This window comes from Sturnus vulgaris, chromosome 2 (genome assembly GCF_052056855.1).
Source record: "Sturnus vulgaris isolate bStuVul1 chromosome 2, bStuVul1.hap1, whole genome shotgun sequence".
NCBI classification, from domain to species: Eukaryota; Metazoa; Chordata; class Aves; order Passeriformes; family Sturnidae; genus Sturnus; species Sturnus vulgaris.
The window spans coordinates 59,184,083-59,207,527 of NC_142244.1; the positions used below are offsets into that span (position 1 = coordinate 59,184,083).

General features: G+C 44.4%; 1 long non-coding RNA gene across 1 annotated transcript in view; it reads left to right on the forward strand.

Moving 5' to 3' along the window:
• Positions 1–4,987: 4,987 nt before the first annotated feature.
• LOC148224810 (uncharacterized) overlaps positions 4,988–23,445 on the forward strand; it is a 33,782-nt gene continuing 15,324 nt past the window's right edge. The window contains exons 1-4 of the long non-coding RNA XR_015801491.1: positions 4,988–5,879; positions 6,310–6,474; positions 7,783–7,986; positions 22,250–22,329. This is a non-coding gene — a long non-coding RNA (uncharacterized LOC148224810). The remainder of the gene's footprint in view (positions 5,880–6,309; positions 6,475–7,782; positions 7,987–22,249; positions 22,330–23,445) is intronic.

Sequence of the window (23,445 nt, forward strand, 5' to 3'; positions counted from 1 at the left end):
GGTGCTATCTCTTTCTCCTATTGATTACAACTGTGGATATCCCCAGGATTTAATATAAATGCTTAACTCTTTGTGACTGAACGTTTTCTCAGCATTTATAACCTCCAGGAGCAATGAGTGCTAGTTGCTAGTTGAATAAATTGCAGATAGGACGTTTCCTTTAGGTACTTGAAATCTACAGATTTCTGTGTAGCTCTTCCCATAAAGCAGCTGGGCTTAATTAGTGCATGATGCTCTTTATGGGCCAGCAGGCTAATTTGTAAATTAATTAGAAGTAAGTTGAAGGCAGTCTCCTGCCCTTGGGAATGCTACAATTAATTGCTTCAAGGTGTTGAAACCTTGTCTCTGCCACACTGGGCTGGTTGACCCTTCTCTGCAGTCAAAATCATGTTAGAAAATTTATGTTCTCTCTCTACTCAGACCAGGACAGGGTCACCCCATGGCATCCATCTTTTTCACACTGGGATTCTGTGGAATCCTCAGGATGAAGATACAGTGTCTTCAAAGCTTGGCCATCTTCTCAAGGACCTGGGACACAGTGAGCTGCCCCATGCCAATCTTGCAGTGCCCCTTGCACTGTCAAATGCCACATCTTGTACCTCTTCTTCATCACCTTAACAGCAGCATGAACTAAATGTGGCCTCCTAGGAGAAGATCCGTGGTCCTTGCCATTGTGCTCACATTGGCTCTGGTGGTGTTTAATACTGAACAAAAGTCACAAAAGGAAGTTTTAAGGTGGAAAGTGGGTCCTCTAAACTAGAAGGAGATATGTATATGTGTTTCCCACAAAAAAACAGCTGGTATAACATTGCTAGTGGGGGTGATGTATTCATAGATATTTTGACAACTTCTCAAGGCAATTTGCTTTCAATTTCAATTGTGCAACTTGCCTTTTACTTTCAACTGATGTTTGTGCGAGGACTTCATTGTTCCTAGGAACAGTATTGCAAAGGATCTTTGACACACCCACCTCTGGACTGCTTGCTCCTAAAATGAAGTAAGCAAAATAAAATCAATCTATATTTCATTTGGAAGCCCCAAATGATTTATAAGATGAACCAACTTGCCAGGGACAGTCAGAACTGGCAAGTATATGTCATGTTGGAGATGGTGGATTACACGATTCAGCTGCTTGACTGAAACCCTCAAATATGTAGGAAAACATAGCTCTGGAGCCTATTTAGGCAAGACATTCATTGAATAAGTCCAGAAATATATATGTATATATATACAATGTATATACATTTGTCCCCACAGTGAGCAGAGCCATGTGTTCATTCAGTTTTCTTGGAGATGTGGCTCTGATTCACACAGAAGTGCTGAAATAACCCAGCGGGCTGAGACAGCAGCAGCACAGCTCTGCAGGTCAGAAGGGACACAGACTCTGGTAAATCCAAAAGACTGATGACACTTCTTATCAGTTTCTTCCTGAAACAAGGCTCTGAAGAATTTTGCTCGGTCTTTTTGTGAAGTAGCCGAGTGTCGTGTGTTTTTGACAAGATGACCTATTTGGTGTGACACTGTGCCTCCCTGGGAAGCTGTATCAGGATGTTATTTTCCATACCTTCTCTTTGGCCCTTGTACATTTGTGTCCATGCGTGCAATATACTTTATGTTCCAGTCTTCTCCTGCATGTCTACCACACATCCTTGTTTCTACACTCTCACATAATCTATTTAAAGGGTGATATTTTTGGCTTTTAAGAGTGGTGTTAACAAGGATCAGATGCTGCCATCACTTAGGAAAAAGCTAGGTTTCCTTTGCCAGTTGTACTATGCGCCGGTGAAAAAAAAGAAAATAAAAATAATCCATCTGCGTGGACATTACAGTGAAGTTCTTGTATTTAGCAGGTGAAAAGCCAGTACTCGGCCTGTAGTGAGATTTGCTCATGGAAAACCCCTGGAAGCTGTTTTTAGCAGCAAGGCATTAGTCACCCTTGGAAGGCTGCTGGCTGCTCCGTGGCCCCGGCTCGCGCGGTGCCACGCCAGGCCACGTGCGGGAGCGCCTTGGATGCCGCCCTGCGCCCACAGCCACTCGCCACAGGTGCTGACATCAACTGCACGGCTCCTGCTTGTTTTAGGAAAACATGAGCTCACCTTCCAGACAGCCTCCTCGGCAGCCAGAAGGTGTGGGCTGTGGTCCTGCCGTGTTCTGGGGGGCCAGGAGGGATAAGGCTCCACGTATGCAAGGATATGCAAGGCGGCATTTCTGTCCTACAGGTCTGGGGACATGGGTGGTCAGGAGACAAAGCAAGGGTGAGGAAGGGCTGAGGGAGGGATGTTTTCCATGTCAGATGGAGATCAGGCAAAGAGGAGACAGCAGAGCCGTGAAATCATGGAGAGAGGTCTGAGGATTGGAATCTATTAGATCATCAGAAGTGGTGGATTAAGTCATGCTGCAGGAAGGCTAAGGCAACTCCTAAAAAACTTAGGGAAAATACAGGTGGTGAAGGAAGTAGTCAGTTTAATAGACTGGAAATCTGGCCTGCAGGGATGCCACCTCAGAGCAACGACTCTTCCTGGGAAGAAGAAAGGCAGCTGCTGCCTGCTGGATGGTTACTCATCCTCTCCAATCTCCAGTTCCCCCTGATCTCGAGCACAGCTGGGCCAGCCAGGGAGGGGACTCTGGCTCAGTGCCCCGAGGGGAGTGCCAGATTTGTCTGGCTAGTGGAGGAGAGGGAGGAAAGCCCCAGTGAGGATGGCACTGTGCTGGCTGTGCAGACGTGGGGATGTGCTTTGGCACGAGTTAGCAGAGGCTCAGCCAGGTCCCTTCTCCCAGACCAGCCAGCCCTTTCCTTCCTCTGCAGCTGAGACTGGGATTTGCAGAGAATAAAGGCTGCTAATACACAGTGTCATTGCTTTATAAGGAAATGTCTTGAAATAATATAGCCTTTGTTGATGCCTTTATTTTATGACAGCCTAAGAGTGTGTGGACCTTGAACTGGATAAACAATGTTGGGAACACTTTTTCTGATGGAGGGTATTAAACAAATATGAAAGTGTTAGAAAAGATACAGCATTTCATTTAGACATGTTGAAACACTGTGATGTTTTGCTTGGTGAATTTTCAGGGCCTGGATACCCTTCATTCAAAATACCTAGAAAGTAACATATGAAAAGTATGACAGAAAAAAAAGGTTGAACAGAGGGTCTTGTTTGATACAAGGTGGTTGGGAGAGGAACACTGGCTGTCTCAGCTCCTGAATTATCCCTTCAGTTTTTCTGCTAAGACTGTCCTGGAGCAATGGAACAGTGGGCTCTTAAATCGTGACAGGGGATTCTCCTGGTGCAGGGAAAGCTTCTGGGTGGCCCCAAGGTGAGCAGGTTGCTTAAGAGAGGCTTCAGTTGTGTTTTAACCAGGCAGGTCTCTCTGTATAGGGCAGAAGGCAATGCACAATGCACAATGCACAATGCAGCTGAGAAACTCTCTCCTCTGTTTCCATTTTGTGGCTTCTGCAATAATCTTTCCAAGGAACCTTATAAACCTCTAAGTAGTGGGGTTTTTAAAACACTGCTGTTATGGTAATAGTTTAGTTCTGCCTCCTTTGTTATGTGTTAATGGTGCCCTTCTTTTAGGTCTACTAATAAAAGAAACTTAAACCTCAGTGTGAAAGTCCTTGTAAAGTTACAAATCAAACACATTTGTGCTGGTTCTCCCCGATATACAAGACGCTGGGTGGCTGCTGCATCGGGGCCAAGTGTCAGACCTTAGCCAGGGACCTTGCCAGGACAGCTGCAGGATCACCACCTCTACCTACAGGGCAGAGCTGGAAAGGAGGATTTTATACAGCAAAAGGTCTCTTAAGTGAGAGGGGAAGGGGTGGGGAAACTTCAGACAAATTTGAGATAATGAAGAATATCACATCTGGAATCTGGATAGAAGGATTCATAATCTGTATCACACTGTGATCATCTCTTTAATGTATATTTTGAATCAACCTAGTGGAATAAATTAATGTGGAATTTATCCCCCTACAAGTGAATTATGCAGGCTTTTTCACAGGACTATGGAAAACTCACAGTTACAGCCTTTAATTCTCTATATTGCCATTTAAAAAAGTGGGAAAAGAGGGATGTATCTGATTTTCCCAAACTGTCCAGGGTGTCACCTACATTCTGTGCAGACAGCCCAGTCCTCAAGGCACTAGGAACCTGCTATCTTTGTGTGGAGGTGATGAGTGAATGTAGATTGGTAGAGTCTGGGCATTTTTGGAGAAAGCTACGGTTCACATGACATCTTGAGAAGTCTCTTAGCTTTATATTTCCTATAGTTTCTGTGAGCAATTGCCCACTGGGAAAATAAATGAAAGAAAAATCTATAGGTGAGTGGGAAGTGTGGGCTGATTTCTGGAGAAAAGTACAGTGGAAAAAACAGTAAGGCTGAATTTAGGCAGATCTAAAAAATATAAAAATTATGCCAACTCTTTCTTTCCTATTGCCAAGACAGTGTGATTTTATAAATAGAAAGAGTGAGGGTTTCTGTAAGTCATTAAGAGGTGGTAGTTTGGCTCCCCTAATCTTGTCTTTATGTGCTTTTGTGCAGAAGCAACAACTGTCCCCTGTGAACACCATGAAAGTTGACTTTGCTTGTCACTAAGTGCCTTCAGAAAAGATGAAGTCTCAGGATAACTTTTTAAGACAGACAGGATCTTGCTGTGGAAGTCCTTGGAGCTTCTGAGAGCTGACAGGCTTCCATATGGTGTAACTTTGGGAGCAGGTGAAATAGGGGTGGTCTCAGTTTTTGTATTCATGGATGGGAGATCAGTTTTGACCCCTGATGATGTTCCAAACCCTCAGGAAAAGTTAAAGTAGAGGGGTTCATGCTGGTGTTCTGGGATGATGGGGCTTGAGTCTGGTATTAAGCCCCTCTTTGTGCATCACACAGTCTGGCAGCCCTGGGGACCTGCTGTTTTATGTGTTTGGGTATGATGAGGTATATGTTCCCAAGGACCAGCCAGGCAAAAGCAGTTGGCCACTTGGAACTGGCTTTAGGGCCAAATCCAAGCCATGAGTCCTCATTTGGGCCATGCTGGTGTGAGGTCATAGACCTGGTTCCTCTCTGAGATGGAAAGGATGTGCCCATGTGGACCACGAAATGAGCTGCTGGAGGCAGAACCCAGTTCCCACATATGCTGTGCTTTCCTTAGGGTGGCAGAAGGAATTAAAGCTTTCAAAAATGGGACAGAAAGATTTTTTAAAAGAAATTTTTTTTGTAGTTGGGAAAAGGCAGAGAAAGTAAGAGAGAGACCTTGAATGGATCTTTAGTTTTGTTGCCAGTGGTCTCAGGACGAAGGCAGGATCCTTATTTTTACACCCATCTGGTTTCTACCACAGGTTACAGCAGCTGACAGGTCTCCACCAGGAGGGTTAGATTCTGTTAAAGCAGCACTTTGTCATGGAAAATATTTTCTGCCGGAACATTTTTGGCTAACTTTGGGCACGAACACGAGAGGCTCTGACAGCCGTGCCACACTTACTTCATCCACGAACAGCACAGAGGCTGCGGAGGGGCAGGAGGGGCTGAGGACACAGCCCCGCCTCTCCGTGGTGATGCTGAGCATGGGCTGCCCTGTCTGCAGCTCTGGCCACCCAGATGTCTGCAGAGGTGAGAGCCTTGGGGCTTGCAGGCAGCAGCATGGGGCTTGGCGGATGGCGGCGGCTGTGTCTGCCCACGCAGGACCTGCTCCCCGGGGGCGAGCCGGCCCTATTACGACTTTCAGCCTTATTCTAATCCGACTGATGGATGGCCAGAGATGCTGACGGGATTAGAGCTCAGCAGAGTGACGAAGCACTTGGGATTTGCCTTCGTGCAGATCCCTGCAGCACACCGAAGGGAAATGGCTGCTCCTGATTTACAAGCTGCAAGAACCTTGCACTGAGGTGGAATGTTTTCTCCACAGTCTGCAGCCACAGCTTGGCCCGACGTGTTTTTGACGGTGTCTAATACGTTGTGCGTGGTCTCGGGCATTGGGACATCATTGTGGGGCTGGCTTCTGTTGGGTTCTGCTTCCCATGTCACCTGGCAGGTGGCAGTTCTGTGGGCACCTCCCTTCTCTCCCCCAGCCCGATGAGAACTTGGGGTTCTTGCTCTTGGGGCGCCCAGCCCTGAGGGGATGATGGTCTGGGCTGCTTGGCAGGTATAAATCACCCAGCACCCTCTCACTGCGAGGTGGATTTGCATCGTTTATGAATTTCATTCGTTGCACTTAAAAAAGACTCCCTTTATTTCCCCATGTGAAAAAAAAAAAAAAAAAAAAAAAGGAAAATTAAGGCAAAGCATTTCTACACATGCTGATTGCTTTGTTTACAGGATCCAAATGCTCCAGACTGAAGCACTAATGCTGCTAAGAGAGTAAATTGCAAGTGCATCGCAGCAATCATCCCTGCCGCTTCCACAGGAACCGAGCACTCCCTCTTGAGTGAGCCTCCCATTTTAAGCCCTGAAAGAGCAGCTTGACACCCTGTGACCTGCCTGGTAATGTTCCTAATCCACCTCTCCATAAACCCAGGTTCCCGAGGGGGGGAGGATCCCGCAGCCTCGCCTGGTGCTGTGCTTGCGGGAAGCTGATGGAGGTGGTCACAGGCTAAGTGGATTAAACCCGGGGAACGTCAGCTCGAAAATAGGAGCTGCAGCCTGACACAAAGATCTTGAGAAGTGAGAGGATTTGTCGGTGACCGGCGCCAGGCCCCCAGAGGAAGGGAGGCAGGGAGGGAGGGTCCTGTCCCGCCGGAATTTCCTCTGTTGGCTGTGGATGTTGGCTGTGTCTGGAGATGCCCGTGGGATTCTCGGGGGATGCTCTGCCTGGCTCCGAGCCCTGCAGCTCACACGCATCCCTGCTAGATGCAGCTGGTGGAGCAAAATCAAAACAAGGTCCTGCGGGGGGCTGGCTGCCAGGACCCGGTGCTCCCTCCCTCCCTCCCCCTCGCCCTGTCCTGGTTTGAGCCCACCGGGTGTCTGGGCTTGGCTGGGATGGCAATGCCTGACACCAAACCCTCTTCCAGAGGGTAACAACACCTGGAGCTAAGAATGAGATGGAGACACATTAATTAAAAAAACCCTAAAACATTAAGAGTTAAAAGTATGATTTTAAAATACAAATAAAATAATGAGAATTATCCTCCCCTCCTTGTGCCTCCCCAAACTTTTTATTTATTATTTTCTTCATGAAGAGAATGATGTTCTTCATGACAGTGGCTGGTTTTACCTTCTGTCTTGTGCAGTGAGAGAGCTTTGATAATCATAGCAGTACCCAAGCTAATGACAGTTCTTGCTCCTCTATAATATCTGATTCTTTTTGACTGCTCCTTTTGCACTTCATCCCATTTATTTGCTTCACATAGAATGCTGTTAAACCTGTCTCTAAAAAGTAGTTGCCCTTGTAATCTGAAATGTGTGTGGATTGTTGGATAACTCAAATGCAGCTCCATGGTGTTTTGATCAAATAGTAAAAAAATGAAACACTTTTAAAAAACCCCAAAACTCTTTGACCCAATATAATCATATTAATGACTTTAAGTTTGAAGCTACTAAGCAGGGAAGATGGACAAATTGAAGCATGATCGTGAGGGGTAGTGACTCTTTTAAGCTCAGTATTTTTAGGATAATAAGCATATCTTTATAAGCATAAGCTTTACATAATTTTCTTAGATTTAAGTACACAAAGGAAGCCCTGCTGGGTTTCACACACATGGGTTCTGAGCTAAAAAATGGCAGCTGTGATCCCCCATCTGTCTTTTGGCCCTTTGGAAAGGTCAGTTTTTTCTTTTTGCCCTAATGCTGCAGGAGTTAACAGCTTAAGGGATGGAAACATGTCTGAAAGTCTCCAGGAAGATAATACTTGGGAAGACAGGTTTAAGCTAAATAAGAAAGCAGATTTCATCGGCCTTCTTGGAAACAACCTGTCCAGAGACTTGTGATCCGTTTCTAAATTTGGCCTTTGCATTTTCCACGTCCAGGAAGTGATGAAAACAGCAGCAGTAATCCCTGGTGAGTATGGACACGCACATCAGAGGCTGAATGCCTTTGTTTGTTTAGGACTGCTGTAAGTTGGGTGTTGTAAACATGACTCATGACAAGTTTAATTAAGACAAAAAACATGGGAAATGTAGCAGAAGGTCACACATCTTTCTTCTCAGTTTTGGCAGCTGAAGATTTCCCTGAGAGATTTGAATGTCCTGCACCAGCGCAAATATAAATACAGGTTTTATACTGATTTTCTCATTTCCAAAATTATTTTTACCCTTGTTTTTTGGATGATGCTATAACAGTCTGAATAGAAGAAACCTGACCTAATACATAAGCATATTAACTTGTGGCAAGCCAAACTGCAGCTGATGAAAATAAAAGATGTGGTGAACATATGATAAAACTCCTAGTCAATTTGGTCCTGCCCCAACAATGAAAAATTTACTCCTGGATGAATCTGACTAAATGTATCAGACCCTCAAATACACACTTGTCAATGCAGAACCTGCCTGTTTCTCAGATTTTCAAAAACACATTTGGTGTTCAGATGAGCACACTTGCTGATGGAGCGAGAATTTGTTCCAGACTAAGCTTCACGTCTCTGCAGATGTTGTGTGGAGCCTCAGATTTTGGTTCAGACAAGTTTCTTCCTGAAACAGCTTATATGGAGAACAAAGTAGTCCTTATGAGTTGAGAGTTACAGTGTTCTTGAAAAGATGGCTTTGATACCCTTTTTTTTTGCAGACTGGATAACAAATTCAGACGGTGGGTGTGGACCTAAAGTTTTGTTCATGGGGGCACTTCTGGGAACTTATGACCTATTCAAAAATCTCGGTGGTGCCCAGTCACAGCATAGTGCTTAATGCCTTACAGATAACAACATATGCTGTGATGATCTGCCTTAACATTGGCTACTTGGAAGCTGAGCATCCAGTCAAGTTAGCCAGTTGGACTCTTCCTATTAATAAAGTGAGAAAAAGAGGCAGGTAGGAATATCTGAAAGGAATTTATTCCATGTCTGCAGTAGGTGCCTATTTCTAACTAGTGAAGCCAGACAAGGGAGCCCTGGTGATTAGCTGAGACTGCCAACCTAACTAACTTCATTAAATTAAATTAATCCCAGCCTCAGAGACAAGAGCACTTCTGCCAAAACACTCCTTCACATGCAGGACTTGTAAAAGCACGCTTCTTCAGAACTTCAGACAAGTTTATAGCAAATTTCAAAAGTCTACTATCAAATCAAATCCTCTTGAGGGTTCTGAGGTCCAAGAAGAGCAGATTCATACTGGTGTGGTCAAAACCCTCTAGGCATGTGAAATAGATTAGCTGGGAAAGATTTTAAAATGTAGGATTTTTAGGTTAACACAGCCTCTTGATTTTCCCTAGAACTTGTGCTCTTAGATCCTCCAGAAACATTTGAAAACTCCCTGGCCAAATTAAAAAGATTAAATTTATGAAACTGGGCAAGTAAAATTTGGATTCTGAAGAAAGTTTAAGTCACAGGACTTGCAGAGTCTATGCCAGGATTCAGAAGTATTTTAAAATGCATCTAGATAAAAATTTCCAAGTAATTACACAAATAATGCCAATATGTCTTTGAAAATCTAGCCCCCAATATCTGCCTTCTCGTTCCCTTTAATACAAGCAGCAAAAAACCAAGTAATTTCAGATTGTATGCTGGCCTCGGTGCTTAAAACATCCCCTTCACATAAAGCAAATATTTACGTTTGAGTGAAGGTTTTGCATAGCTTACTGTCTAAAATATATGTTTTACGTAATTCTGGTTGTGGATGGATTTATCAAAGGTCTCTCAACAAAATATTTTCCTTTCCTTTCCTTTCCTTTCCTTTCCTTTCCTTTCCTTTCCTTTCCTTTCCTTTCCTTTCCTTTCCTTTCCTTTCCTTTCCTTTCCTTTCCTTTCCTTTCCTTTCCTTTCCTTTCCTTTCCTTTCCTTTCCTTTCCTTTCCTTTCCTTTCCTTTCCTTTCCTTTCCCTTTCCCTTTCCCTTTCCCTTTCCCTTTCCCTTCCCTCATTTTTGCATGAAAATGTTTTCCATTCTTATTAAGTGTGTTTGCAGACCAGAAATGCAAGTGCAGTGTGAATTTCTGGAGAAACTGAGGGTGGGCAGTTTTACCATCATTTCAAAATCATGATGAGGCTGGGCAGGCCAGTTATTTACAAGGACAGAAAAACATTGCAGACACGGAAAATGTGTGAAATGAAAAGACACTCCATTGTGCAAAATTCCTGTAAATGCATAAAGGCTCTGCAAATCAGCGATGGGGAAAGGCACTTCCTCCGGGAGCAACACGGGCAGCAAGAGTGAATACTCCCAGCCATTGCAAAATGAGGGTACATGTCAGGAATATCCTCCAGTCACCCCATGGCAAGCTGTTGCACTGGGAGCACTGCAGTGGGATTAAACAATTCTCTGGAGTGGATTAACCAAGGCATGGCTGCAGCCCTGTGCAGGGTCCTCGGCTGGGTTGGTGTTCCTGCCCTTTGTGCACCACGGCTCCACAGCAGCTCCTGCCAGCCAGGCTTTGCTCCCCAGGCACAGCATTTCAGCACCAATGAAGATTTGTGGACCTGGGTGGCTTTGTCAAAATCCAGTCTGGCTTGGGATGTGCAGCAGGAAGCTCAGCATCCTGCAGGATCCTGTCTGAGCAGCCTGGCTGCTCCGAGTGAGCTGACCAGCACTGACTCATTAGCCTAATCAATTGAAGTGTCCTAGGCTTTCCTCTCAAAGCTCCTTCAAAACCCAGAGCTAAAAGATGGATGAGCCCTATAATGAAAGAGAAGTATCATATTTTACAACCAGATTTGAGAAAAATCCTATTTATAGCTCTTCTGGGACCATAATGGCTTTTGAAACATATTTTATCTTGAAAGCTGAACCAAGGATGCAAGTCAGAATGACACGACTTCTGAGGAATCTTCATTTGCAAGAGGCAGAAGGGAGAAATGTCTATAATCAAAAAAAGAAAAAAAATGTTCAAATACTAAGGCAATAATACAGAAGTAGGATTTGGTTTCACTCCCTATTTTTAAAAGTGACTGTGTTGGGTTTCGTTTCTTTGTTTGGGTGGGGTTTTTTTTGTTTGTTTGGGGTCTTTTTTTGTTGGTTTTTTTTTTTTTTTGGTTGGTTTTTGGTTTTTTGTTTGTTTGTTTGTTTTCACTTGGATGGGCGTTTTAAGGATAACAAGAAATTCTGGATGATCAAAAGAAGCAGTTCTCAGGGCAGAATGGTACCACCAGTAGCTCTGGTCACGTTGGTGTGCTCTCCTGTGCATTTCATTCAAATGGAATGGTAATAACTAATGAAGAAAGGACTCTGAGGCTCCTGCTGAGTCAGCTGAGGCAAAACTCCACTTTTAGATAAGGAAATTTTACCTGAGTAAGGGCTCTATGTAGACTGTAAAATCTGGCCATGAAATCCCCAGCTAAGCTGGTAAGAAACCAAAATCCTTCAGACAGACAAGTAAAATAGGATTTCCAACCTCCATAGTTATTCACATCCTACTAATGAGCTCTGGCATCTGTGGCAGAATTATTAGAGGGGTATTGATCTCCTGCAAAATTTGGTGTGTAATAGTGATTTGCAGACACATAGAGAATATTGAATCCTCCTCCCTTGCTATTTCCCAGTGGGCTGATCAGTTGGAGTGTACTGGAAATGCAGATGGCACTTCCATTTCTCTTTTTCATCCATCAGGTGGTTATTTGATGGTCCATCCAATCAGTATGACTGGTTTTTTTTTCCTCCCTTTTCACAAAAAATGTTATTGAATGTTGGTATTTGACAGAGTCATATGTTATAAAGCAAAGGTTTAATGAAGGGAGCCAGTTACAAACAGGCCCTTGATCCTGAGTAAAATGAAAGCAATTTCTTTTTTTGGTAGTTTTAAAAATAGCCAGTGCTGTTAAACATATATGTATTTCAATACATATTTTTCCTGCTCTCTTAAATGTCAGTGCCTCCTCTACTGAGAGTGCTACAACGTGCATCTGCAGGCAGGACTGTGTGGCAGTTTTCCAAGAGGAACAGTCAGGAGCACACCTGTACCACATTTCCCAGTGGGAATTAGATGTGATCTTACCAGCTGATGGCATGTTCAGCCAGAGCAGGGAGCATTTCAGATCCTGACCCATCAGGGTGAGATCCTCCCAGAAGACTCCCTTGGGATGATCTCACACACATCTTAGAAGAAAAGTAAGTTGTGTTGTCCCCAGGGAAAACCACTGCTGTCTTTTCCTGAGAGCTGCTCATGCCATTACGATCTGGAATAGGGAACTGGATTCAGCGAGCTTGTGTTGTATGCCTGACCTCTTCCCCTTCTTTGGAAAAGCTACCCGAATTTGGCCGAGCAATAAATGTCTATTAAAATAAAAAATCCACCCCTACATGATTCATGGAGGCTTCTGACTCCAGGGTTTGAGCAGTAAAGATGAAGCATGAGACCACGTGCTGGAGAAGAAAACAAGATATTGAATAGCTGCTCATTAATCAAGTGCTGGGAACAGAGTGAGAGAGGTACAGCAGTAGCAGGCAATTCGAACAATTAAAGGCTGTTTCAGGATGCAAATGTAGAGAAGGAGGTGGGGGAGTGAAGTGATATTACACAAGCAACTTTAATTTACACATGCCTTACTTCTGGAGTGCTCAACTTGTAATTCTGCTGCTGCTCTATGGGCACAAGAGTGGGGTTTTTTCCTATTGTATAGAGTGTTTTGCTGCCTTTCAGTTCCCTGTACTTCTCTGGCTTTAAAAGATGTGGAATATTTGTGACTGCCTTGTGCTGCGATGATGTGATTGCAGAGCTCTTTTCAGCTCAGTGGAAGAAATGAAAGGTTGGGCTCACTGCGAGCAGTTGCTAAGAAAGCAAGCAAGCGAGCCTATTTTAAGCTGTTCCACAGAAGCACATACTGCCTTGATTGGTTATTGATTCCAGTTTCATTATGGAGAAAGCACATTTTTAGCCACAAACATGGGCAGCCACATGTTGAGCTGCAAGTATGAAAACTGTAAGGCTCTGCTGCAGGCTGCACTGAGCCCAAGCATCTGAAAAGCTGAGGACCCACATTTCCCACTCTAGCAAATGGCACCAGTCTCTTGAGAAAAGTTTTCTTGGCTCCTTCAGCTATATTGAGCTTTGGATTCAATTCAGTTAGGAGTTGGTTGTGACTTGGATCCTGCAGGCTGTCCCTAGACTGGCAGATGAAACAAAGCCTTGCACTGTTTTGAACATTGGAGCGTGACTTTCTGTTCTGCAGAACTCTTGGACTGGTCCAGGGAGTGGTGGAGTCTGCACGGGTTACTGCCCTCCCCAGCAGTGCTGGGACATGTGAGCCTCTAGGAAGGGCTACAGGCCCTTGTGTGCAGGACAGCTTTGGTGTCAGACAACGTGCATGGGCATGTTCAGTGTCCTAGGAAGTGGTAGAGGCACTCAAATGAAGAAAGGACTCTGTGTATATATATAAACATGGGCAGCCATTCTTCCCAGAAATACACAGCGAGGCAAAGCCTTACAAATCTGTGTGGATTTCAGTAGGTGTGTGAAGGGAGCAAACTTGTACATGCAGCCTCGGAGTGCATGGAAAGAAGAGATGTTGGGGCTGCTTTTACCCCAGCTAAGCCAAAATGGAGGTTTGTGGCAATTCAGAATTAGCCAAGGGCAGGAAGAATTCAGGCAGGGAACAGGAACAAGCCTGCGGACGCTGGGCTTTTGATATACCCTTTCTTCAGAGCTGTGCCCGTTCAGTCATTAGTTGAGAATAAATAACAACAAAGTACCTCCCTGAATCAATGTTTGTAGGAACAGAGCCCAAGGTCAGGCACATTTAAAAAGGACACTTTTTCCCCTGAAGAAAGCCAGAGTCTGTGAAAATGAAAGACTTGGAAACTGTTAGCAATTTCCTGAAGGCTTTTCTCATTCCTTCTCATGCAAGTTAACGTGTGCTTTGCCTGGATGGAAGGGGGTATTTTCTTTTTTTTTTTTTTCAGAAGTATTGGAGATATCTTATTTTCCTTTGAAGGAAGGTTCCAGATTCTGCAAACTTTCTCAGTTTCATCACCTGAAAGAACTGAAATGTGTCACTTGTGTGGGCTGCAAAGCTCATCTGTTTGGGCCTGTTTTCAGAGGGTTTTTGGGACAGACACCCCACAACAATGAGTGCAGAGAAAGGACTCCTCTCAGTGCTTGTTGGCACTGGACTGCTACTGAGACAGTTGTTTCTGAAATTCCTATGCAGACCTGTGGATCTCACTGATTATCCACCCAAATTCTGATAATCCATTTGTCATCAGCAGGACTCTGGCCAAAGTCTGGGGTAACAGGTGTCTGGCCTGAAGACCCAGGTTTTCCTTTTAAGATTGGCAGGAAAAAGGGCAGGTTACTGCTAGAAATTTTTCCTATTTTAGGACTGGGTTATGGTCTAAATGCACATCTTGATTCATAATTCACCAGTGTAAACCAGCTCCATCTCTCATTAAATTTTCCTTAATATTTGATCAGTTGACCAATCTTCCTCTTTGGTTCAATGAATTTAGTCTTGTATATAAAATCAAATTGCTTCAAAATGAGAGATTTGGAGCCATTCTCCCCAGCCACAGTACACAGCTCTGTAATGACCAATGGAGACTTCAGAGACATGTCAAGCCTCTCTTCTGGCTCAGCTCAAAAGTTTGAGCCTGGACTTCTCCCACACTCTTTGTAGAGTCCCAAGCAAAGGAAGATCTTTTCTTGATCAAGCCTTGTGGTTTCATCCAACCAGCTGCATTTTGATGACTGCCTTTATGTTTCTCAGTCAGGACTTGAACCTGCCCTCTGAGGTGACAGGCTAGTTCTGAACTCCAGAACAGCAGATTTGGTTTGGAGAGAGCTGGTTGAAGTGACTGAAGCAGAGCTAGGAGCTGAGAAGTATTGCTGGATTCCAGGACATCTGCTCTTTCCTAGACCTCAGAAGGGCAAGGAATGTACCTGGCATGCTCAGCTCCCCTCAGGCCTTGTACAGACATAGACTGTTTTCTGGTCTGAGCACTGAGAATTCTCTAGGTGGCAGTGGGATGAGAAAGAGAAGGGGATTGCAGTGCTAGCATGGACATGGGGGCTTGTTTTTTGGTGTCTGGCCTTGGTACTATGTTAGTTAATCCTACATTGAAATGCATCTGTGTTCTGGAGTCCTCTTTCCCTTGATGAAGTAAGAGGATAGATTTATATCAGGAATATGATGATGTTTAGCAATTAGGGGGAACAACTTGCTTGCACCATGCTGATCACCACAAATAAGGGAATTCAGACCACTGTTTTTGTTTTGAATGTATCATTACTCTGACTTCTAGAGGCGCTTCATTTTTTGATACACTTTGAGCAAGGTGCTCAAAATGAGGGAAACAGGATCAAATTTAACATCTCGTGTTTCTCAATACTTCTCTAGCAGAAAATAAATTTCCAAAAGTAAGCCAAGACCACATGAAAATCATATCAAACCATATCCGTTTCTGCTTAGTGAGGCATCTTTGTATAGATCAGTTAGCACAAACACTTGTTCATTCATCCTTTCACTAACCACTCAACCATAAAAATATAACTGATGCTTAAATGGTGCAGGAGGAGAGACAGGCAGGCTAGCCAGGCTGGAGATAGGGACAGTAATTTCACAGTGCAACAGGAAGGCTCTCAACCACCCTGTGAATTAATTGAGGCTCAACTAGAAGACATGGGTTTTGTTAAGGCTAATAACAGCTGACAGCTTGATCTTTTCCTGCAGTTTACTGTACCAGCATCCATCCCAGGCTCTGCTTGTCTTCTCTCTCTCTCTGGAGATGGTGATGAGGGAGTTGAGTGCCCATGGGTAAGAATCAGGGGGGAAATGCCAACAAGGCAGGTATCCTGCTGGGAATCTCTTACAGACCACCCAATAAGGATGAAGAGGCAGGTGAAATATTCTGTAAGCAGGGGGAAGAAGTCTCACAATCTCTGGTCCTTGTTCTTGTGGAGGACATCAACTTATCTGACATCTGCTGGAAATAAAACACAGCAGACAGAAAACAGTCCAGGAGACTCCTGGAGTATGTGGAAGATAACTTGGTGACAGAGCTGGTGAAGGAGCCAGCAAGGAGAGGTGTCCCAGTGGACCTGCTCTTTGTGAACAGGGAAGGGCTGGCACGTGATGTGATGGTCACTGTGAGGCATCCTTGGGAACAGTGGACCAAGAAATGACACAGGTTTTGGTTCTTGGGAAAGTAAGGTCAGCAGAACTGCAACCCTGGACTTCTGGAAGGGTAACTTTGGCCTGTTTGGGACACTGGTTGTGAGAGTCCCTTGGGAGGCAGTTCCAAAGGGAAAAGGGGTCCAGGAAGGATGGACGTTCTTCAAGAAGGAAATCTTAAAAGTGCAGGAGCAGGTTGTCCCGTATGCTGAAAGATGAGTCAGTGGGAAAGAAGCAGCTTGGATGAACAGAGAGCTTTGGCTGAAACTCGGGAGAAAATGGGGAGTTTATGACCTTTGGAAGAAGGGACAGGCAATTAAGGGGGAGTACAAGGCTGTTGTGAAGTTATGCAGGAAGAAAATTAGAAAGGCTAAAGCCAAGCTAGAGCTTAATCTGACTGTGACATAAAAGCAATAAAAATGTTTCTATCAATTCATCACCAACACAAGGAGGGCTAAGGACAATCTACATCCTTATGGAGGATGGCTCATGGCTTGGACGGGTGCACTGTTTGCTAGGTAAAAAACTGTTTGGATGACTGGACCCAAAGAGTGGTGGATAGAGTTAAATCCAGCTGATGGCTGGTCACAGGTGGTGTCCTCAGGGCTCAGTTTTGGAGCCAGTCCTGTTTAATTTCTTTATCAACAATCTGGGTGAGGGGATTGAGTGCATGTTCAGTCAATTTGCACAGGACACCAAGTTGTGTGAGAATATCGATCTACTGGAGGGTAGGAAGGCTCTGCAGAGGGATCTGGGTGAGCTGCATCGATGGGCCAAGGCCATTTTTATGAAGAAAAACAAGGTGAAGTGCCGGGTCCTGCCCTTGGGTCACAACAACCCCAGGCAGTGCAACAGGCTGGGGACAGGGTCTGGAAGGCTGCCCTTTGGAAAAGGACCTGGGGGTGCTGGTCAAGAGCAGCTGAACATGAGCCAGCTATGCCCAGGGGGCCAAAAATGCCAATGGCATCCTGGCCTGGATCAGCAATAGTGTGGCCAGCAGTACCAGGGCAGTGATTGTCCCCAGTAGTTGGCACTGATGAGGCCACACCTCAAATCCTTTGTCCAGTTCTGGGCCCCTCACTACAAGAAAGATATTGAGGGGCTGGAGTGAGTCCAGAGAAGGGTTGGAGCACGTCTTACGAGAAGACTTGAGGAAGCTGGGATTGTTTAGCCTGGAGAAAAGGAGGCTTACAGGGAACCTTATCACTCTCTATAACTATCTGGGGTTGTAGAAAAGGAGGGGTTTGGTTTCTTCCCCCAAGTAACAAGCAGTAGAAGAGGTAACAGCCTCAAGGTGTGTCAGGCAAGATTTAGACTGGATATTAGAAAAAATTATTCACTGAAAAGGTTATCAAACTTTGGAAAAGATGTGCAAGGAAGTGGTGGAGTCCCCATCCATGGATGTATTTAAAGGACATGTAGGATGTGGCACTTAAGGGCATGGTTATTGGTGGGAATGTTGAGTTAATGGTTGAGCTTGATAGTACTTTACCACCTAAATGATTCTATAATTCTGAATATCCAGTGCTGGATTTAGGCTCTGTACAGAGTTGGGAAGTAGCATCATGTGAATGTTTCTGGCCAGCCCTGGTCCCCACTGCTGGGTGTACCCAGGCACAGGGCTGGGACATCTCCACCTTGCTCCCCAGGGTCCCTTACCCGTGCTGTTGGAAGCACAGGGCTCATGCTAATGGTGGAGCTAATGGTGCATGGGTGAATATTGAGGTTTGTCATATGGATGTTATAGCTTGTGAGTATGTTTGCCAGCTGCTTCTATGACCTGGAGTTAGATTTGTCTACAGGGGTCCATTAGGAGACTTTTCATGCTGTATTTATTCTTGGGAAAAGACATTGAAACAACATGACCCGAAATAGACTAGCAAATCTGAAAACTATAAATTACCACAGGGAAAAGGCACTCTCTGCTCAGTATCTGCCTGGTAGTGATGCTTTCTTGCTCTTCTGTTTGTGCTAACCTAGTGTTTCTTTGCAGGCAGCATAAGGCCAGTGGCAAAAGTAGATCTCACGAGAACCAGTTGGCTTCAGATGTGGATTTCACAGTTGTTATCACAGTGCAGCTTAATGAGGCATTAGCCAGAGCAGCTTGAAGTCTCAGGTGATGTATTTGCAATGCATTTTGAAGGCCATATCTTGAGCTCTGGATGAGGGTTGAAGACACACACCACCCTGCCAGGTGGAAGCTGAAAAGTGATGCTTACAATTGCGGTCTCTATAGGAGCCACCCGAGTGGAGTCAGAGTGGAAAGGAAAGGATAGGAAGGTACAGGCTGAGGGCAGCACTCATATGGACATCATTCCTCTTCAATGCCAGGGTTGGGCCTCTTTATCTAGGACAGCACGTGCACCAGGATAGTCACACAGAGGAGTCAGACCTCCAAAGCTGAGGCAGAAATGAGGATTTTGTAGTGAAACAAACCTAGGCATAGTCATGTGTGGCTGGTAATACGTGGAAGATGTTGATGTTGGGAATCTGGTCTATTCGGGTTGTAGTTTCCAAAACACAATTGCAGTTAAAAGGTTCAGCAGTGATGTTGCAAAGGTCTGGAAGGCTTAGGTACTATGTGTAGGATTCATTGTGCCACTCATTGGCATTCCAATGAGTCTGAGGTTCTCCTTGCCATCCATGGAAAGCAAGGTTCATTTAGCTGAGCTTACCTTAGGATGTGGTGGCTTTATCTATGGAGGTACCGCTTTCCCCTTCTCAACTAGAAAAATATCCTGGTAAGGACTTGCTCTGACCTGGACATGTTTCCTATAAATATCTAAGTGGGACCAGATAGTTCCTACCACCCATGTAGAAAGGAGACCACCAATTTGAGCTACCAATAGGAGCAATGGATGCCGGTCCTTGGCTTGTTCTGTGGATCCTGCCATGGAGCTGGTCTTGGCTTTCCAAATTGTAGCAGAAGTGCAGCTGGCAACAACTCAGTGATTTTTTTTTATTACTTTACGCCAGGCTGTGCAAAGCAAAAACTGCTGATGTTGAGGGATATTCTGGGTGCCTTGTACAGGTAGTTTTTACTCTTGAAAACTGGTAGGCAGAAGTTTAATCCCTCTCCTAGAGTTAGTTACTTCCTCTGTTGTATACAAAATTGAAACTTGCTTCTATTTGAGTCTGAACAATGTTGGAATACAAGGGCAGAAGTACAGATCTCTGTGCTTTTGCTGTCCTGCCTCCTTTCCATTAGATTCAGCATTATTTCAGCTCCATGCTTGTGCCTGCATGCTCGCTCTGATCTGGGATCCCTGCCAGCTGCTACAGCCGTGTCCTAATGCCAGCTGGGATGTGTAGGTGCTGCAGTGATAGGATGAGGCTCATAGTACTGGACATTTGTTTTTGACATTTCACAGAAGATGAAAGCTACTGCTCTGTGAGCTCTCAGCCTCTTCAGGAACATGCTGTATTATTATGGGCTTACTCCCAACGGCAAAGATTTTTCCCATCTCCCATTTTCTTGGATTTTGGGATCTCATGGATTTCTGTGAGATGTGTGGGCATTTGGCACTTCAGATTAACAAGCTCTGTTCCTGCCAAAGCAGATATTTGCTGGCACCCGCTGTGCCCACATGGGAAGAACTGCTTCCAGAAATCATGCTCTTAGAAGCCTCAACCCTGTGCTGGGAGTTCCTGCAACTGGATCAGGCTTTGCATTTATTTATGGGCTAGAAGAATAGTTGATTTTAATCAGACCCTCTATGAGCATGAAGAAAAACAAAGCTGAACATCTCCTCCCGATGTTACCAACTGGTCCTATTGTACAGTGGTTTTGTCAGCAAGTTATTTAAGATCTTAATCCCTTTCTGCTATTAGGGGGAACTCTGAGGTAGAGTGAGACTGGAAAGAGAAGTGATTTTCATTTGGATTTTTTTTTTCTCTAGTGCTGTAACCTGATGAAGAGGCAATGGCATTTCACAATGTGTACTCCATTCACAGCTACCTGCTTAAAATGAGGAAGGTGGAGGAGTAAGAAGAAAAGACTCCTTTGAATCTGTAGAGGAACTCTGGTGCTTGTAAGGGCTATTTAAAGAAGAAGTAAAACCACTTTATCTTGTTAATCTATTTCTGCATTGTAACTTAGCTGCCATTCACACAGTGTCAGAAAGCTATTGTAAACCCTTGTATAAACCTACCCTGTAGACTTGAGGGGCTCAAGTCCATGGCTCTGCCAGCCCTAGAATATTGGTGATAGGATAATAGCAGGTTTCACTCTTAAAAGTTTTTTTTTTTTGAGGGGTTAATGCACAAGAGGAAGAATGTTAATGATTCCCAACAGACCACCTACATAGCTGCTAGCAGTAGGCAATCTCTAGTGTGTGCATCCTGGTAGAGGTGAGTTCTGAAAAGAGATGTGAAATATTAGCTAGGAGCTTTTGCAAATGATTTTTGCAAGGCACTCCATGAAATGCTACATCAGTGAGATATCTGAGATGAAAGCCCAGGCTGGGAAATTGCTTCAGAGCAGCAGCTGGAAGAAAGTTACCATTTCTTTGGGCATTGCCCCTCAGGAGGAGGAAAGCCAGATGGACAGTTCAGGAGGATAACGTGCTTGGAGCAACAGGGGAATAGACAGAATAACACGTAAAGGAAAGATGCTTGAGGACAGGCTTTGTCTCAGCTAACACTAAACATTTAATCATCTAGGCTCTCTTTGTGGTCAGCAGAGCGTGGCACTTTGAAGCCATGATTCATCTGACCTATTTTGGGCACTACCCTACCTAGGATGAGGTGAATTACACCTCATTTATCCATGCCTGTTTCTTCCTCTTGGTACTGAGAGAGCTTCAGGCGCACAGCCTAGATACAGACATCTGTATTTTAGACACGTCAGGGGAGGTGATACAAATCCTCCTTGCACATGGAGTGGGACTGTGAGAGAGGACATGGATGGCCACATGGCACCCTATGAATCTGGGACAGCATCCAGTCACCCTCTGCCCTTGTCTCCAGGAGAGATGAGGAACCAGAAAGAGAGGATGGAAACCAAAAAAGGAAGAGAGAGGAAAGAGAACAGAGAGCTCCTTTTCAGCCATGTTGTTTCAGCTCTCTTTAAATGCTCCTGCAAGGAATGTGAGAGATGTAGGCTGAGGAGAATAACACAATAAATTAGAAATGGGAAAATGTGTGTTACAAGTTTCTCTGAGATGTGAACTTCTTCACAAATAATCAGCATTATTATAACTATCAACTAAAAAAGGAACAGCGACATTTTATTATTATAATTTTGATCTAAAATTGCATTCCAAACTCTTTATGGGCTATCTTAAACTTGCTGAAATGTATATTTTGCACTGAAAATCAGGTTTTGCATGAGTGGAGAAAAAGAAAGCTTTTGTGATGACTGCAGCACAAATTTCTGTGAATGGTTCTTTAAGCTGCATTGCCAGAAATGTCATGAATCTGCTCAGAACTCCAAGGAAGGGAAGTGGTTTGAAATTCCTAACACTGCTCTTTCAGCCAGAATAGCCATTTTGGGTGTACTTCACATGAAGCATGGCTTCAGGGCTTGATATGTCTTCATGCTGGGCCCTGTGTTATGCCAAGAAACTTCTCAGTGTTTAACAAATAATAATAGATATAAGCTGTGTAAGCATATGTGAATCTTCATGTTGTAATTTCACGTGTAGAAAAATGATCTCATAGGCACATAGGAAAGAGAGCAGATGGTAAAATGTGTGTTGGACTACGCTCAGGCTGGAGACTAAGTCTCCTAGACAATGAAAGCACAAAGGCTGGATGGTCCCCTCCAGCCATGCACACAAAGTACTGCCTTGTGAGCTGAAATAGGGGAGCACAGATCAAAACAGATTAGGAAGCCACCATTCATCTGTTGTTTTCTCCTATTACTGCAAGTTGCAGCACTGTGATCTGTCATTCCCTGTGTGGATATTCAAAGGAGTGTAGCATGGACAGCCCTCAGCTGGGTTACTGGGAGATTCCACTTTTGAACATGTGCAATTCCACCCATTTCAGAGGTATTTCACCTGCAGTGAAACTGTCTCAGTAAGGCGGTTCTTGATGAAGTCTTACAGCTTAACCCTTCTTTTTTCCTCCAGAGATCACCCTTGATAGAGAGAGATGAATCCTGTCCACACTCCTGTTTCAAGGCATGCGTTTCTCTCAGAGCAACAACAAGGTAAGCTGGGAAAATCAGGAATAACCATGAATTGGCTGAGTTCAAAATTTCTGCTGGAGGAGGAAAACTGAGAAATGGGGCCATGCCAGATTGCAATGAAGTTTTTTCCTCTGTATACTAGCAAAACAGATACCAGCAGAGCACTGTAAAAGCAAACCACAGCAAACAAAACCTCTTCCCAACATATTTCTCACCAGAAAGTTTGTAGGTAAACAAAAGCTGCACATGCCAAGTGTGTTGGTTTGAAAGTAAAACCAGTGCGAGACTCCAAGTCAGTAATACAATTTAATAGGAGAAAAGAGAAAAAAATAAAATACATGCAATAATATAAAAGAAACAACCACCAACACAGTCAGAAATACAACCTGACACCCTGTCAGTCAGGGTGTTGGTAGCAGTCCGTATAGATGGTGGCTGCAGTCCTCCTGGATGACAGATGTGGTTCTGTTGAAGCAGTGCTCCTGTAGAAGGTGCAGTTTTCCTCCGAAGATCCAGCGATGATGTGGAAAAAGGTCCGACTTTCCTCTGGGATCCAGTAGAAAGGTCTGCCCTCGGGTCCCAAACCCCAGTTTTTTATCTAGGTAGGAAAGGCTTGGCTCCTGCCCCTGGTTGGGGCATCTCCCAATGGGGTGATGTAATCTTATCAGTCACACAATAGGACTTAATGGCCCATTAACAGAATATATCTTCTGGAGGAGGGATGGGTTGTGAATAGATAACGATGATCATCCCCCCATCTTATCAGATGGCACATCAGCAGAGGATATCTCCCACAGAGATAAGGATCACCACCCCTCCCACATTTTAACAGATGGTGATAGAATACACATTTTTGCATTGTACCCCAGGACATAATCCACCCCTTATTCTATTACCATCTACATCACACCCAAACCAATACCCTCTTACAGATATATAATACAAAATGAAACCTTACATACAGTTCTCACTAAAAATTAGGTCTCTTTGCGGTACACAACGGGTTTCCCCATCTTTCTGCATTACCCACCAAGTGTAACCAGGTCCTTGAGCAAAAACAATCCCACGGATTGGTTTGCCTTTGCCTGTGGTGGGATTAATCCAAACAGTCTTTCCTAAAATACCTTTCATGTGTAC